Source organism: Ovis canadensis, chromosome 7 (genome assembly GCF_042477335.2).
Source record: "Ovis canadensis isolate MfBH-ARS-UI-01 breed Bighorn chromosome 7, ARS-UI_OviCan_v2, whole genome shotgun sequence".
In the NCBI taxonomy this organism is placed as follows: domain Eukaryota; kingdom Metazoa; phylum Chordata; class Mammalia; order Artiodactyla; family Bovidae; genus Ovis; species Ovis canadensis.
The window spans coordinates 78,802,165-78,819,978 of record NC_091251.1 but is presented as its reverse complement, the minus strand read 5'-3'; the positions used below and the strand labels follow the sequence as shown (position 1 = coordinate 78,819,978).

Sequence of the window (17,814 nt, the reverse complement as noted above, 5' to 3'; positions counted from 1 at the left end):
GGGTCGCATGACCATTAATCAGTCTATAAGCATTCAATGCTTTGTCTAGATGATTGGTCATAGAATAATGCGGTGGACAGGGAAGTCCTATTTACTGAGTTCAAATCCTGGCCCCGCTATTGACCAACCTGAGATCTTGAGTAAGTTATTTCACCACTCGGTTTTAAAGAATTAAAGTATTTTTAACGTTGCTGTGCAAATGACAGAGGTAATGTACAGAGTGAGCTTGGCCCATTGGCTGGTGCAAAATCTCTCAACAATTAGCTATTATTGTTTTGTTGTATGAGCCTGTCTCTTCACTTGAATCCTGCTGGGAGACGAGAGGAGACATTTGAGTGACGAGGGACCAGGAACTGTCAGCCTTTGAGCATTCTGACCTGAAGTCTCTGCCTTCACCTCCAGGATTATCAGTAGCTACAAGGAAGAAGCTACACTGCACCCCAGGGGTACGCCCAAGGGCAACACACCAGAGAAAGCCTGCAGCAGTGGGTTCTGGGCTGACAACTTCTTCCTCTCGCAGGGAATGCCATTGATTCATTTTGTCTTTTTAACTTTTTATTTTATATTGGAGTATTGTTGATTAACAATGTTGTGTTGGTTTCCGGTGTACAGCAAAGTGATTCAATTATACATATACATGTAGCTATTCTTTTTCAAATTCTTATCCTATGTAGGTTGTTGCATAATACTGAATAGAGTTCCCTGTGCTATACAGTAGGTCCTTGTTGGTTATCCATTTTAAATATAGCAGTGTGGGGCTTCCATTTTGGTCTAATGGTTAAGAATCTGCCTTGAAATGTAGGGGACCCCAGTTCAAGCCCTAGTCCAGGAAGATGCCACATGCCAGGAGCAATTAAGCCCATGTGCCACAACTACTGAGCTCGTCTGCTGCAACTGCTGAAGCCTGAATGCCTAGAGCTTGTGCTCTGTAGCAAGAGCAGCCACCCTGCAAAGAGAAGGCCACACAATACAGCAAAGAGCAGCCCCCGCTCACTGCAACTAGAGAAAGCCTGTGTGCAGCAACAAAGACCCCAAAAAACAAATTAAACAATAAATCTTTAAAAATATATATATACCAGTGTGTACATGTCATTTTTAAATAAGGCTATTTTGTTAGCTCTGAATTACGGTTTTTACAGTACACAATTCTAACATGGTTAATCATTAGAAATTTTGTTAGCTTGTAAAAATGTGTTCTATAGAAAACCTTTCTGAAACACTAGTATTACCTGCATTACTCTTAAAAATTGAGATATAATTGATGTGTAACATTATATTAGTTTCAGGTATACAAAATAATGATGCAATATTTGTGAATACTGGGAAATGATCCATCAGTATACATAGTTTCACATTTTTTTCTTGTAATGAGAATTTTTAAGTTCTATTTTCTTAGCAACTTTCAAATAAATAATATAGTATTACTGAGCATACTGTACATTAGGTATTGATTCTGGGGGGCAGCAGCCCTACTAAGCCTTCTCTTGTCCCTCTAACTGAGCACTGGACTGCAGGATGGGCACAATCCCAGCTCAGCACCTGATCGCCATCTCCTCCTCCTCCAGGACTATTTCTCAGCTAGAGTTTGCGTTTCACCCAGCATCCCAGTTCAGCCAGGAGATGCTATCAGAAACCTGTCCCCATTCATAACACTGACACGGCTTCTGCTCTTCAGATCAGATTTTAATGAAAACTCCCGTGAGATCAAAGCAGAGCTGAGAGTGGAACAGAGAATGATAAACGTCCTAGAGCAAAATGAGATACATTTCTAACATGGTTGGGCAGCAGTTTCTCTTTTAGACATTCTATGAATGATATTGGCAAAAATGTCAAAAGTCTTTGTCTGAATTTCAGATATTAGCATGGGAATATTTTCTTTGGTCATTATCAGAAGCAGAAATGCATTCCCACTTAGGGCCTCTTGTGGAATCTAATGTTCAACTAGAGCATTTTTCTAAAACTGATTTTAAGGTTATGGGATGAGGAGCTTGACACAAAGAAGCAAGCAGAGAGATCAAAATGCAGTTGGACAGGGCTTTCAGGATCTCATTAGATAAAAGTCTGAATTTACAAAATCCATCAGTATGCAGATATTTACTTTTCCGAAAGATTCACTATCCACCTAGGCAGGGCAGAATGCAAGTGTGTGAGTGTACAGATATAAATATTTTCTTTTCTTTCTTTTCCTACCAGTTAGTGCTGTACCAGACTTTTTGGTTCTTCTTAATATATACCTTCCCACCCCTGTTCTCAGCAATTTATTCAAGATGAGAACCCCTGTTCTCAGCAATTTATTCAATCATGAATTTCCCCAAACCTGATAACCTAAGGAAATCAGGAAATCTTCAAACATTTCAAAAGAAGCAGCCCCTCCCGGCTCAGAATAATCAGTCTGTCTATCCTGATAATATGCTTAAACTGGTGAGATGGCATCTTACCTTCACCGATTATTCAGAGTTTACTATAGAATTTTTATTAGAGGCACACCTTCATAATACTTCATAATACTTCATAATATTTGTACAAAACATTTCAGAAACATGAAATTTGGAGCAGAAATTCCTAAGAGCCAACCCCCAACCTTAATTTTAGTGAAGAAATCAAGCACAACAAAATGAAGAAAATCCTTCCACGTTCACAAGAAAATTTCTCCAGTTAGAAGCAAGGCTAGAATTAGAACCCAGGATCCCAATTCATGATTGCTTGTAAATAAATATATACATGCATACATAAGATAGTTATTAAACAATTACTAAGTGCCAAGCACTATGCAATATACTAGAACAAATAAGTCAAAAGGGTACACACCTGCCCTCATGTGTAGTAGGAAAATAGATCTACAAGTATAAACTCAAATGGTATGAAAAAAATAACAGGGTACTTATCCTGGTCTGGGGATGTCAAGGATGACTACCCCGCTGAAACGGCATTTGAGCTGAAATCTAAGAGCCAGATGAGTAGGAGTTACTAAAATGAACAGGTGTGGCCTGGCAGAGGAGGAGAAGTTATCAGGTGGAAGGGACTACAAATGCAAAGATCCTAAGTGTTTTCCAGTATGCAGTTGAACTTTGAACAATGGAGGATAGAGGGAAGGAGGGGAAGAGGGAATGGGGCACAGATTCCTGCTCTGCGCAATCAAAAACCAGCCCTCCATATCTGAGGATCCTCATCCAACATGGATATAGCTGACTTTAGACTGTGTAGTGCTGTGTGTGTGTGCATGTGTGCTGAAGTCACTTCAGTTATGTCCAACTCTTTGCAACCCTAGGACTGTAGCCCATCAGGCTTCTCTTTCCATGGGATTCACCAGGCAAAAGTACTAGAGGGGGTTGCCATGCCTTCCTCCATGGGATCTTCCTGACCCAGGGATTGAACCCACATCTCTTATGACTTCTGCTTTGACAGGGGAGGGGGGGTGGATTCTTTACCACTTGCACCACCTGGAAAGCCGGTAGTGCTTAGTTCATATTTGTTGAAAAATATATATATAAGTGGATCCGTGCATATTGCTCAAGAATCAAGGAATATTAGTACTTCTTGACCAATGAACTGTAAAACATGCAGTTTATTTCCTAGCCGTCTTATTTTTAATCTTTCCTTTGATTTAAGTAGATCTAATTTAATAATATGGGCTTCCCTGATATCTCAGATGGTAAAGAATCTGCTGCAATGCAGAAGATCTGCATTCAACCCCTGGGTCAGGAAGAGGCCCTGGAGAAGGGAATGGCAACCCACTCCAGTATTCTTGCCTGGACCATTCCATGGACAGGGGCCTGGCAGGCTACAGTCCATGGGGTCACAAAGAGTCTAACACGACTGAGCAACTAACACACACATTCTAAACTCATCAAAGCATTCGTTTTTAGTCTTTCATATTTTGTCAGAAGTGAAAAAGATTCACCTCACTCCATGTCTCTTGATTTTGACCTCAGTTCAGCTCAGTCACTCAGTCATGTCTGATTCTTTGTGACTCCGTGAACCACAGCAAGCCAGGCCTCCCTGTCCGTCACCAACTGCCAGAGTTTACCCAAACTCATGTCCATTGAGTCGGTGAAGCCATATAACCGTCTCATCCTCTGTTGTCCCCTTCTCCTCCTGCCTTCAATCTTTCCCAACATCAGGGACTTTTCAAATGAGTCAGCTCTTCACATCAGCTGGCCAAAATATTGGCATTTCAGCTTCAACATCAGTCCTTCCAATGAACACCCAGGACTCATTTCCTTTAGGATGGACTGGTTGGATCTCCTTGCAGTCCAAGGGACTCTCAAGAGTCTTCTCCAACACCACAGTTCAAAAGCATCAATTCTTCGGCGCTCAGCCTTCTTCACAGTCCAACTCTCACATCCATACATGACCACAGGAAAAACCATAGCCTTGACTAGATGGACCTTAGTCGGCAAAGTAATGTCTCTGCTTTTGAATATGTTATCTAGGTTGGTCATAACTTCCCTTCCAAGGAGTAAGCGTCTTCTAATTTCATGGCTGCAGTCACCATCTGCAGTGATTTTGGAGCCCCCAAAAATAAAGTCTGACACTGTTTCCCCATCTATTTCCCATGAAGTGATGGGACCGGATGCCATGATCTTAGTTTTCTAAATGTTGAGCTATAAATCACCTTTTTCACTCTCCTCTTTCACCTTCATCAAGAGGCTCTTTAGTTCTTCTTCACTTTCTGCCATAAGGGTGGTGTCATCTGCATATCTGAGGTTATTGATATTTCTCCCGATAATCTGGATTCCAGCTTGTGCTTCATCCAGCCCAGCGTTTCTCATGATGTACTCTGCATATAAGTGAAATAAGCAGGGTAACAATATACAGCCTTGACGTACTCCTTTTCCTATTTGGAACGAGTCTGTTGTTCCATGTCCAGTTCTAACTGTTGCTTCCTGACCTGCATACATGTTTCTCAATTGATTTTCACCTAATTCCCATTAATTTCAACTCCTTACTTATACTTTGTTTTCCTGAAATAAAAGGAAAAGAGCGTAATTCTGGAAGCATAGAGATCATGATGCCAGATGGGAAATACAAGCTTTAGAATTACTAGGAAGACTTCATTATCTTGGTTTCATCTTAAAAGCAAGGAAATCTGAACCATGTAAGTGAGCTCTGCTTATAGAAGGAGATGGGAAAGAGGAATGAGGAAAGGGGGCACCAGGGAAGTAATGCTGTTAGAACTGGAAATGGTTTTCAGTCATTCTTCTAGATGTAACTTACTGCAAACTGATTTGAGTGCCTCTCATGTCTGCTCTTTCCATCTTCTCTTAACAGCTCAACCCATCGCACATTCTAAACTACACAGTCTAGAGCAGTTAGAAATTGTAGTGAGACATCAGATACAAAAGAGAAAGTCTTGACATCAACTTGATCCATAGATATGGAGTTCTACTTGTCATTCCAAATGGGGAGAATCAAGGGAATTGGAGCTGTGACAGATAGTTGACAACTTCTTGTCTTGGGAGGGGAAAGTATGGGCAGTCTATGGCCATATGGATTTATTATCTCATATTTTTCTGTGCTTCTGAGTTTGCATTATACATATGCTCTTGAGTTTTTTAAACAAGGTAAATCTCCATGGGATATTATGATTCATGTGGGTATTAACTACTTCAGTTGCAAAAGATTTAAAACATTCTTTAGGGATCTTTCTAGTCCAAGTGTTCAAAATGCATGTAACAGTACATTTTGAAATTGTGTATGATATAGGCTACATGGGAACATTAGTTTAGGAAAGCCTGAACCCATAAGGATATTAGACCACAGGGACAAGGTACAGATGAGTCACACAAAAGACAGTGATGTAATCATGCGATTAGTCTACAGAGATGGTCTTAACGAATGAATCTAGCTGCGGGAATTTTGTAACTCCAAGATTCTCGGTCACTAACTCCAAAATGATTAAGCCATATGGCCCATTGCATACTACTTCACCAGCATTCTTTATTTTTCTCTTGTCTCAGTCCTTACATTAATACATCTGCAGATATCTGTCTGTCAGCCTCTCATCTCCTCTAGCACAGAAGCCCAGGGTTAGCTTTTTCCATTCCCCATCATTAATCATCTGTACACAATCCATCATCACGTGTTTGCTTCTTTCTTCCACTAAGCTTTTGTTTTAGTTCTGTGAGGTTCTTTACAACTTCATGTTCTCATCACCTCAGCTGGAATACTGCAATCATCTAGCTAGTCTATGACTAACCAACTCCTTTTCTGTGTTTAAGGAGTTCTTCATTGTGTGACTCTCAATGGAAGGCTGTGATAATGTCATTTATACTAAGAAATATATTTGGTCCTTGTCCGCATTTCTAACATAGAGCTTCTAAAACTCAAGGAATTTCTTAAGTGATGAGAGCAAATAAAGGTATCTTTTGTTATGTTAATTAGGGAACTTTTGGAAAACCCCTAGGTAACCAAAGGTTGCTAGGGAACCCAACCATGTGTTTAGGAGGTTGGAACTTCCACTTCCTCTCTTGTTCCCACTTCTCCACCCCTCCCCAACCCCTTTGACCTCTAGGGAGAGAAGACAAGCTGGAGGTTGAATCAATTGCCAATGACCAACAATTTAATCAATTGTGCCTCTGTACTGAAGCCTCCATAAATACCCAAAAGGGTGGGGATTCAGAGAGCTTCTAGGTTAGCAAGCTCAGAGAGGGTGTGGAAGCTTCACACCCTTCTCCTGAGCCTTACCCTATGCATCTCTTCCATCTGATTATTCCTGAGTTATATCCCTTCATAGTAAACTGGTATTGTAATAAGTAAAACATTTCTTTGTGTTCTGTGAGCCACTCGAGCAAATTAATTGAACCTAAGAAAGCTCTCATAGGAGCCTCTACTCTATAGCCAGCTGGTCAGAAGCACAGGTGACAACTTGGACTTTGCACTGGCATCCAAAATGGAAGACAGTCTTGTGGGACTGAGCTCTTTACCTGTGGAATCTGATGCTTTTGGGTAGATAGTGTCAGAATGGAGTAGACACCCAGCTGGTCTGAAGAACTGCTTAGGGGTGTACGGGAGCTCCTCAGTCCCCTGACCCACGCTTACCTGTTGGAAATGGGTTCAGAATCATGAGAGGCAGAGACTACTTCCTTTCATAGAAACCAAAAAGGGCAGATGAGTTGTCTCTCAGCCTCTCTTGCAGCTAGAGCAGAGGTGCCTGCACCTGGCTTGGCTGATCAGAGGTATCCATCCCAGACATTAAATCTGGTGCTATAATGCACAGGAATGGAAACAGTTGAAAAATCCCTTACTGCAGTGGCAGTGGGTGTCTTCAGGGCCATCCAGAAGCCCTTAGAGTGCTGAGTCAGCCAAGCCATGGTACTCAGTGTTCAGCATCTGTGCTGACAGTGTCCTCCCCTGACCAGGTTGGTGGGGGTGTTAGACAATGGTTCTTGCTGCATAGCTCCCTTCAGTTCTGCTCTGTTCCTCATCCTGATTCCCTAAATTTCACAGCATTTTGGTGAGTTATACAATAATCCACTTGAAAAATTCCTACCATGCTTAATTAAGATAGTAAGAGTTAGTCTCCAGTCTGAGACTCTTCAATGATTATCCAGTCTCTATATCTGACCCTAACCTCAAGCTATCACTCATGTACTGCCAAACTGTTTTTAAAACTTCACCTTTATCATGTCATTTCTTAATACATGCTTAAGAAGGTAAAATGGACTCTACATGCCTAAGAAAGTACAAAGGATTCCACAGGAAGCCAAACTCCTCAGCTTGATGATTAACATTCGGAAACTCTCAATCTAAAGAAACTGCCATTTTCTCTCATGTCTGTCCAGTAGTTTTCCCCCAAAAAATTTTTGTGAGGTCCATAGAAATAAATAAATTTTAAGAACAAATACACACAGACACAATTGAAACAAATGCTTCATTAAAAAATACTTACTTCATGCAATGAACTCTGATATTTTCCGTTCCTTTCTCTCTCCCTTTTTCTTTTTTGCTTGAAAAAATGCTTGCTGACACTCATCAGATTGATTTGGAAAACACAGGCTTAGCTTTACTTGTGGTTTTCTGGCCATCCACACTCTGTTACCAGTTTATAACATGGGTAGGAAGTACATAAAGGAATTCCCTCAAAACCTTCCCTTAATCCCACTTTTCCTATTAGGGTTTCTCATATTTAAACAAACCTTGTGGAAAAACAAAACAAAACCAAAACCAAAACTGACTTCATGACAAAGAAGGCTATTAAAAAATATCATTCTCAGGGCTACCATATAATCCCATACTTGAATATGTAATTAAATCAAATATTAAAAACTTTTCTTTCCAAATTTTTATGATTTTGCATACCACTATTAAAGATTTTTATTCCACACTCACAAAGACATTTTTTGCCTAGAATTGGTCTCCTGGAAAAGTAATGCTTTGGATCAAGGGTTAAGGCACTGGCTACCCTGATTTATTGATATTTGATCCAGGATGTTTCTCTGCAAAAACTCTAATCAAATACCTGCATAACAAATTATTGCTGGCATTTTTCAGATGAATGAGGTAGACTTAGATCAGCAAAATGATTAGATGAAAATGATTAGGAAAAGTCAAGTCTACAAGGGTGGGCATGAGCTGTTATGCCCATTACCTGTCCACATGGTGGACAGGTTTCAATGAGCTGTTAAAACTGTAAATGTCTCTTGATAAAAATGAGACTGAGGGTCGGGGCTGGAGTCTGGAAACAGAGGTAGGTGGAGACTGGCAGACTGAACAACTCAGGGCTGGTGGTGGCACATCTGAGTCCCTGCCCCAGGGACATCCTCTCCCAGCTGCTGCCCTTTCACAGCTTACCACTCCCTTCCACCGGGTTTCTTGTGTCAGTGTATTTAGTCCTTATGGTTGATGGCCTGTAGCCTTTGTGCTTTGTAGCCCATTATAACAATCTGTTAACCTTCTTGAATATCTAATACATAGCAGATATGCTCCCTTGAGGTTAGAACTACATACTGAAGTAGAAAGGAAAGAATTTTTTTTCTTCTTTCAGTTAATTCCACAGTGGCTCATCTTCAGACACAGCCCTGTATTCATCCATCTTTGTGGGCTGGAAAGCTAGCCATATGGAGTCAGACACACAGAGCAGATTCTCCCTGCAAGAGCTTGGGGAGCATAAATAATGACCTTCTCTCCCTTTCTCCTGTTAGCCAAAATCTCTTAGACTCCTGGTTATTTCCAATCACTCTGGAGTTTTCTGCAGCTCTCTGCTTCACAGCTTCCTTTCTCTACATTAAAAGAAACACAAAAGAGTTGCCCAAATAAAACCAAATCAGAAATTCCTTGGTAAACAGGAAAATGCATCCTGATGGTTTCATTTCTGCTCTTTCTACCTACCCCTCCCAGTCCATCCTCACAGCTCTCTTCAGAGTCATGCTTTTGTTAAAACAAAAAGGGGCTGGTATTGGGGAGACCAGCATTTAGTTACTTTTTCTTTGTCTAATCCATGGGGAAACCTTTGCCTTTCTCTGCACTAACATTTGAGGACAGTGGTAAAGCAAGGGAAGTTGACTAATTAATCATGGGAAAAAAAAACTCTAGAAATTGGAAACAGTTAATGACAAATATTCCTAATGCTGCCCTCCTTTCAGACAGTGGGAGGTAATACCTAATAGAGGTTAAGAACACAGTCAGATGATTCAGGTTTAAATCCCACTCTGCCTCAACTCCTTTTCTGACCTTGATACATTACTTAACCTCTCAAAGCATGGGTTTCTGTCTTTGCACTCTAGTTATGCTATTATCCCCTGCGGGGACAAAGATGAGAGCTCTACCCTCCAGAAGCTTGCACTGAAATGGAAAGAGTACTCAGCTGCATGCTGACATCACTGTTATCCCAGTGTTTCACCAACCGTGGATGCTGTATCAAGTGCCTGGTGAGAGTGTGGGAATAGGGGTCAAGTGCTTTCCTTAACATGATTTAGGATCTGGAGAACACCTTTTCCCTCCATGGTTCATCTAGTCTTTAAAGACAAATGACACCCCTGGCCTTCCAGGTTGGTTGATTTCCTGGTGATATGACACCAACCTGAAGTTTCAAAGCAGAGCCTTTCCTTGTCAAGAACATATATGGCACACAGCTGGCATCCTGTTCAGAAGCAGTGGCCCATGTGCTGAAAATGGGTGCCTCTGGCTACACATGAATGGATTTCATTTGGCAGCAAAATTGCTCTTTTCAAAGTGAAAGACACCTTCCTTCCTTCTCTCCTTCCCTTCCTTCTTTCCTTCCCTTCTTCTCTTTGCCAGTTTGCTGCCAGAAATCACTGAATTATTTGGGACATCTTTATTTCTATGTAAGAATTGCTGGTATCAGCTAGATATTATGGCTTCTTGCAAAATATCTAGTGTGTCTAATTAGATCACGGTATTGTCGACAACTCATAAGTCCTTTTTTTTTTTTTTTAAAGTAATCTGGAGGACATCAGAGTGAATTAAAACAATTTCCCTATCTGCAAAAGATTTCACAGACAAATAGTACTTAAGCTGAGAACTCCCTTGATATATTTGCCAGTAAACCAATTTTCCTCACTGGTGGAGGGAGGTTTATAACTGGAATCCTTTGTGCGTTGTGGAAGGCAAACACACATGCATTTTACATGAGCAAATTCTAAACCAGCCAGCCATGATTTTTTTTTTTTCAATTACACTTTCTTCAAAATAACCTCCTTTAGAACCAGTTCTCAAAGGTTTTCTCCCCATGATTGTAAGTTTCTCTTGGAGCCCTGGAAAGGGTGCAAAGAGAAAACTGAATGTCAAAGGTTTCCATGTAACCACAGTTATTTCTTGCTTTGGAAGCTGCCTATTTTTGTTGTCTCTAGAGAGAGAATTGCAGAAGATTTTTACCTCTGTCTCAAAACTGATTATGTGTTTTTAAGTTTATCAAGTTCAGACTTTAAAAAAAAACCTCTCAACAACAACAACAACAACAAAAAAAACATAAAAATAACACTTATCATCCTTTCTGTGCATATCAGCGAGTCTGCTCAGCACTTGTGCCTGCTTGGGGGTAACACTGCACATTGCATGTTGGCATTTACGGTGAAATGCTACAAACTTAAAAGTAACAGTGGGAGGATACTGTGAGGATAGCTGTGTTTAGGCAGATTGATTCAAGGCTCTCCTCTATAGATTAGCTAGACCTTTAGGTTAGTTTTTTGTTTTTGTTATTTTTCAGGTGTTAACTCAGTAAATGTTCCCATTCAATTCAGTTCAGTTCAGTTCAGTCGCTCAGTCGTGTCTGACTCTTTGCAACCCCAGGAATCACAGCACGCCAGGCCTCCCTGTCCATCACCAACTCCCAGGGCTTACTCAAACTCATGTCCGTCAAGTCGGTGATGCCATCCAGCCATCCCATCCTCTGTCGTCCCCTTCTCCTCCTGCCTCCAATCCCTCCCAGCATCAGAGTCCTTTCCAATGAGTCAACTCTTCGCATGAGGTGGCCAAAGTACTGGAGTTTCAGCTTCAGCATCATTCCCTCTAAAGAAATCCCAGGGCTGACCTCCTTCAGAATGGACTGGTTGGATCTCCTTGCAGTCCAGGTGGCTCTCAAGAGTCTTCTCCAACACCACAGTTCAAAAGCATCAATTCTTCAGTGCTCAGCTTTCTTCACAGTCCAACTCTCACATCCTTACATGATCACTGGAAAAACCATAGCCTTGACTAGATGGACATTTGTTGACAAAGTAACGTCTCTGCTTTTCAATACGCTATCTAGGTTGGTCATAACTATTCTTCCAAGGAGTAAGTGTCTTTTAATTTCATGGCTGCAAGCACCATCTGCAGTGATTTTGGAGCCCCCCAAAATAAAGTCTGACACTGTTTCCACTGTTTCCCCATCTATTTCCCATGAAGTGATGGGACCAGATGCCATGATCTTCGTTTTCTGAATGTTGAGCTTTAAGCCAACTTTTTCACTCTCCTCTTTCACTGTCATCAAGAGGCTTTTTAGTTCCTCTTCACTTTCTGCCATAAGGGTGGTGTCATCTGCATATCTGAGGTTATTGATATTTCTCCCAGCAATCTTGATTCCAGCTTGTGCTTCCTCCAGTCCAGTGTTTCTCATGATGTACTCCGCATATAAGTGAAATAAGCAGGGTGACAATATACAGCCTTGACGTACTCCTTTTCCTATTTGGAACCAGTCTGTTGTTCCATGTCTAGTTCTAACTGTTGATTCCTGACCTGCATATAGTGCTACCATTTAAACAAATTATCTGAAGTCTGGATTTCACTGTTGGGGGGTGTGGCAGGTAAAAACAAAAAAGCCTAATATTTTAAAACAAATCTTAATTTAGCTTTTATTGCTCAAACTACTGCACAGTTGCACACATCTCACATACTAGTAAAGTAATGCTCAAAATTCTCCAAGCCAGGCTTCAGCAATACGTGAACTGTGAACTTCCAGATGTTCAATGTGGTTTTAGAAAAGGCAGAGGAACCAGAGACCAAATTGCCAACATTCGCTGGATCATCAAAAAAGCAAGAGGGTTCCAGAAAAACATCTATTTCTGCTTTATTGACTATGCCAAAGCCTTTGACTATGTGGATCGCAATAAACTGTGGAAAATTCTGTGGAAAGAGATGGGAATACCAGACCACCTGACCTGCCTCTTGAGATACCTGTATGCAGGTCAGGAAGCAACAGTTAGGACTGGACATGGAACAACAGACTGGTTCCAAATAGGAAGAGGAGTACATCAAGGCTGTATATTGTCACCCTGCTTATTTAACTTCTACGCAGAGTACATCATGAGAAATGCTGGGCTGGAAGAAGCACAAGCTGGAATCAAGATTGTCGGCAGAAATATCAATAACCTCAGATATGCAGATGACACCACCCTTACGGCAGAAAGTGAAAAAGAACTAAAGAGCCTCTTGATGAAAGTGAGAGAAGAGAGTGAAAAAGTTGGCTTAAAAGCTCAACATTCAGAAAACTAAGATCAATGTATCTGGTCCCATAACTTCATGGGAAATAGATGGGGAAACAGTGTCATATTTTATTTTGGGGGGCTCCAAAATCACTGTAGATGGTGATTGCAACCATGAAATTAAAAGATGCTTACTCCTTGGAAGGAAAGTTATGACCAAACTAGACAGCATATGAAAAAGCAGAGACATTACTTTGCCAACAAAGGTCCGTCTAGTCAAAGCTATGGTGTTTCCAGTGGTCATGTATGGATGTGAGCGTTGGATTATGAAGAAAGCTGAGTGCCAAAGAATTGATGCTTTTGAACTTTGGTGTTGGAGAAGACTCTTGAGAGTCCCTTGGACAGCAAGGAGATCCAACCAGTCCATCCTAAAGGAAATCAGTCCTGGGTGTTCATTGGAAGGACTGATGCTGAGGCTGAAACTCCAGTACTTTGGCCACCTCATGTGAAGAGTTGACTCATTGGAAAAGACTCTGATGCTGGGAGGGATTGGAGGCAGGAGGAGAAGGGGACAACAGAGGATGAGATGGTTAGATGGCATCACCATCTCAATGGACATGAGTTTGAGTAAACTCTGAGTTGGTGATGGACAGGGAGGCCTGGCGTGCTGCAGTTCATGGGGTTGCAAAGGGTCGGACACGACTGAGTGACTGAACTGAACTGAATTGCATTATTAGTGGCCTTTTGAGGAAGAGTAGAAATGTTTTACATAAAATGATACTGAAGCCAATAAATATAGAAAATTTGTGAAGAAGTAGAAACTAAGGGGAAGGATGTATAGAGGAGATAGAAAAGAAAGGGAAGGAGAAGGAGAGACAGACAGAGATTATATTGGTTATATGAGTACCTAAAAAGGAATGGGGAAAAAAAAGAATTTAATGAGTGGACTTATCATTGGATGGTGTTGGTGAATACAACATAACAGACCCAGAGTTTATTAAAAAAAAAAAAATCCTTCAGGCCCTGATACAAAGTTGTCAAATGCTTATCCAAACCCAACTAGCCCTATCAGAACAGCCCAAGTAAAGCTTGATATAACTCACATAGTAGTTGAGATCCCCCTACCCTTTTGAGATCTAGACATGTTTGGCTTGCAGCTTTGATCTGTGTCTCATAGAGGTCCAAATCTCTATTTTGATAAAGTCAAATTTATGTTTTTTTCCTCTGTGGTTCATACATTTATAGTCCTATCTTAAATGTCTTTGTCTACTCCAAAAAAAGAGGTATTTTTAACATCAGATTTCAAGCAGTTTTAAGTTGAACATTTGACATTCCTTCCAGCCTCCCCTCCACCAAGATTTCACACTGGCCACTCCATGCAGAGATGCTTCAGACTAACGCCACCCCCTGGCTCCTCAAACCCACACAATCCAGGTGCTCTTGACTCTAAGTCCTAAACTCCAGATTCTTCTCCTTCTAAAATAGAGCTATGTGAACTTCTAAAGCTCCAGAATAATCTTTGCATGACTAAAACCTACAAGCTGTCCACCAAGTCAGAAGAATTTTCCAGAACACAGTTGTGACTGTAATAACAGTTTTCCTCTTCTTTACATTATTGAACCAACTCAAACTTCTGGCCCAAGTTTCCCATTAAAATTTTGGGATTTTAACCAAAAGACACAGACTGGCTGAATGGATAAAAAAAACAAGACCCATATATATCCTGTCTACAAGAAACCCACTTCAGACCTCAAGACACACATAGACTGAAAGTGAGAGGATGGGAAAATATTCCATGTAAATGGGAAGCAAAAGAAAGCTGGAGTAGCACTCCTCATATCAGACAAAATAGACCTTAAAATAAAGAAGATTACAAGAGATACAGAAGGACATTACAGAATGATCAAGGGATCAAATCAAGAGGAAGACATAACAATTGCAAATATCTATTCGCCCAACATAGGAGAACCTCAATACAGAAAACAAACACTAACAGACATAAAAGGAGAAATTGACAGTAACACAGTAATAGTAGGAGACTTAAACATCCCACTCATACCAATGGACAGATCACCAAAGCAGAAAATTAATAAGGAAACACAAGTCTTAAATGATACATTAGATGAGATGGATCTCATTGGTATCTTCAGGACATTCCATCCAAATGCTAAAGAATACACCTTCTTCTCAAGTGCACATGGAACATTCTCCAGGATAGACCACATCTTGGGTCATAAATCAAAATTTAAATTTAAATTCAAGAAAACTGAAATCCTATCAAGCATCTTCTCTGACCACAATGCTATGAGACTAGATATCAATGACAAGAAAAAAACTGTAAGAAACACAAACACACAGAGATTAAACAACACATTTCTAAATAACCAACAGGTTACTGAGGAAGTCAAAAGGGAAATAAAAAAATTTCTAGAAACAAATAACAATGAAAACACAACTCAAAACCTATGGGATGCAGCAAAAGCAGTTCTAAGAGGGAAGTTTATAGCAACACAATCCTACCTCAAGAAACAAGAAAAACATCGAATAGACAACCTAACTTTACCCCTAAAACAACTGGAAAAAGAAGAACAAAACCCCCCCAAAATTAGTAGAAGGAAAGAAATCATAAAGATCCAAGCAGAAATAAATGAAAAAGAAATGAAAGAAGCAACAGTAAAGGTTAACAAAGCTAAAACCTGGTTCTTTGAGAAGATAAAATTGACAGACCTTTAGCCAGACTCATCAAGAAAAAAGAGAGAAGAATCGAATCAACAAAATTAGAAATGAAAAAGGAGAGGTTACAACAGACAAGGCAGAAATACAAAGGATTATGATTCTATTATGAAAAATTATATGGCAATAAAGTAGATAACCTGTAAGAAATGGACAGATTCTTAGAAAAGTTCAATCTTCCAAGACAGAACCAGGAAGACAGAAATTATGAATAACCCAATTACAAGCTCTGAAATTGAAGCTGTGATCAAAAATCTCCCAAAAAACAAAAGCCCAGGACCAGATGGCTTCACAGAAGAATTCTATCAAGCATTTAGAGAAGTGCTAATGCCTAGCCTTCTAAAACTCTTTCCAAAAATTGCAGAGGAAGGAACACTTCCAAATTCATTCTATGAGGCCACCATCACCCTGATACCAAAACCAGACAAAAACAACACAAAAAAAGAAATCCACAGGCCAATATCACTGATAAACACAGATGCAAAAATCCTCAACAAAATTTTAGCAAACAGAATTCAGCAATGCATCAAAAAGCTCATATACCATGATCAAGTTGGGTTTATTCCAGCGATGCAAGGATTCTTCAATATATGCAAATCAAACTATGTGATACACCATATTAAGAAATTGAAAGATAAAAACCATAGGATAATCTCAATAGATGCAGAAAAAGCCTTTGACAAAATTCAACACCCATTTATGATTAAAACTCTTCAAAAAATGGGCATAGAAGGAACCTACCTCAACATAATAAAGGCCATATATGATAAGCCTACAGCAAACATTATTCTCAATGGTGAAGAACTGAAAGCATTCCCCCTAACATCAGGAACAAGACAAGGGTGTCCACTTGCACCACTATTATTCAACATAATTCTGGAAGTCCTAGCTACAGCGATCAGAGAAGAAAAAGAAATAAAAGGAATCCAGATCAGGAAAGAAGAAGTAAATCTTTCACTGCTTGCAGATGACATGATATTGTACATAGAAAACCCTAAAGATAGTATCAGAAAATTACTACAGCTAATCAGTGAATTTAGCAAAGATGCAGGATACAAAATCAATACACAGAAATCACTTGCATTTCTATATACTAACAATGAAAAATCAGAAAGAGAAATTAAGGAATCAATCCCATTCACAATTGCAACAAAAAGAATTAAATATCTGGAATAAATTTACCTAAGGAGACAAAAGAACTGTGCACAGAAAATTACAAGATACTAATGAAAGAAATCAAAGATGACATAAACAGATGGAAAGATATTCCATGTTCCTGGGTAGGAAAGATCAATATTGTGAAAATGACTATACTACCAAACACAATCTACCGATTCAATGTGATCCCTATCAAATTACCAATGGCATTTTTCACAGAACTAGAACAAAAAATATCACAAGTCATATGGAAACACAAAAGATCCCAAATAGTCAAAACAGTCTTGAGAAAGAAGAATGGAGTTGAAGAAATCAACCTTCCTGACTTCAGATTATACTACAAAGCTACAGTCTTCAAGACAGTATGGTCCAAAAAAAGATATATATACCAATGGAACAAAATAGAAAGCCCAGAGATAAACCCATGCACCTATGCGTACCTTATTTTTGACAAAGGAGGCAAGAATATACAATGGGGTAAAGACAGCCTCTTCAATAAATGGTGTTGGGAAAACAGGACAGCTACATGTAAAAGGATGAAATTAGAACACTTCCCAACACCATGCACAAAGATAAACTCAAAATGGATTAAAGACCTACATGTAAAACCAGAAACTATAAAACTCTTAGAGGAAAACAGAGGCAGAACAGTTGATAACATAAATCAAAGCAAGATCCTCTATGACCCACCTTCCGCTGCTGCTGCTGCTAAGTCACTTCAGTCGTGTCTGACTCTATGCAACTCCATGGACTGCAGCTTACCAGGCTCCTCCATCCATGGGATTTTCTTTTTTTATTTTTCTATTGCAAAAAAAAAAGTTTATTTATTTATTTTTTTCTCTTCCAGTCCTTCCTTTTATTTTATTTTTTTTTTAGTTTTTATTTTTTTTATTTTTTATTTTTTTTTTTTAGTTTTTTATTTTTTAAATTTTAAAATCTTTAATTCTTACATGCGCTCCCAAACATGAACCCCCCCCCCCCTTCCCACCTCCCTCCCCATAACATCTCTCTGGGTCATCCCCATGCACCAGCCCCAAGCATGCTGTATCCTGCATCAGACATA

The 17,814-nt window shown here is 39.8% G+C and overlaps 1 long non-coding RNA gene across 1 annotated transcript in view; it reads right to left on the bottom strand.

The window, feature by feature from the left end:
- Positions 1–17,552, bottom strand: part of LOC138443750 (uncharacterized) — a 37,003-nt gene extending 19,451 nt beyond the window's left edge. Inside the window, exon 1 of the long non-coding RNA XR_011258292.1 lies at positions 17,442–17,552. This is a non-coding gene — a long non-coding RNA (uncharacterized lncRNA). The remainder of the gene's footprint in view (positions 1–17,441) is intronic.
- Between the last annotated feature and the right edge of the window lie 262 nt (positions 17,553–17,814).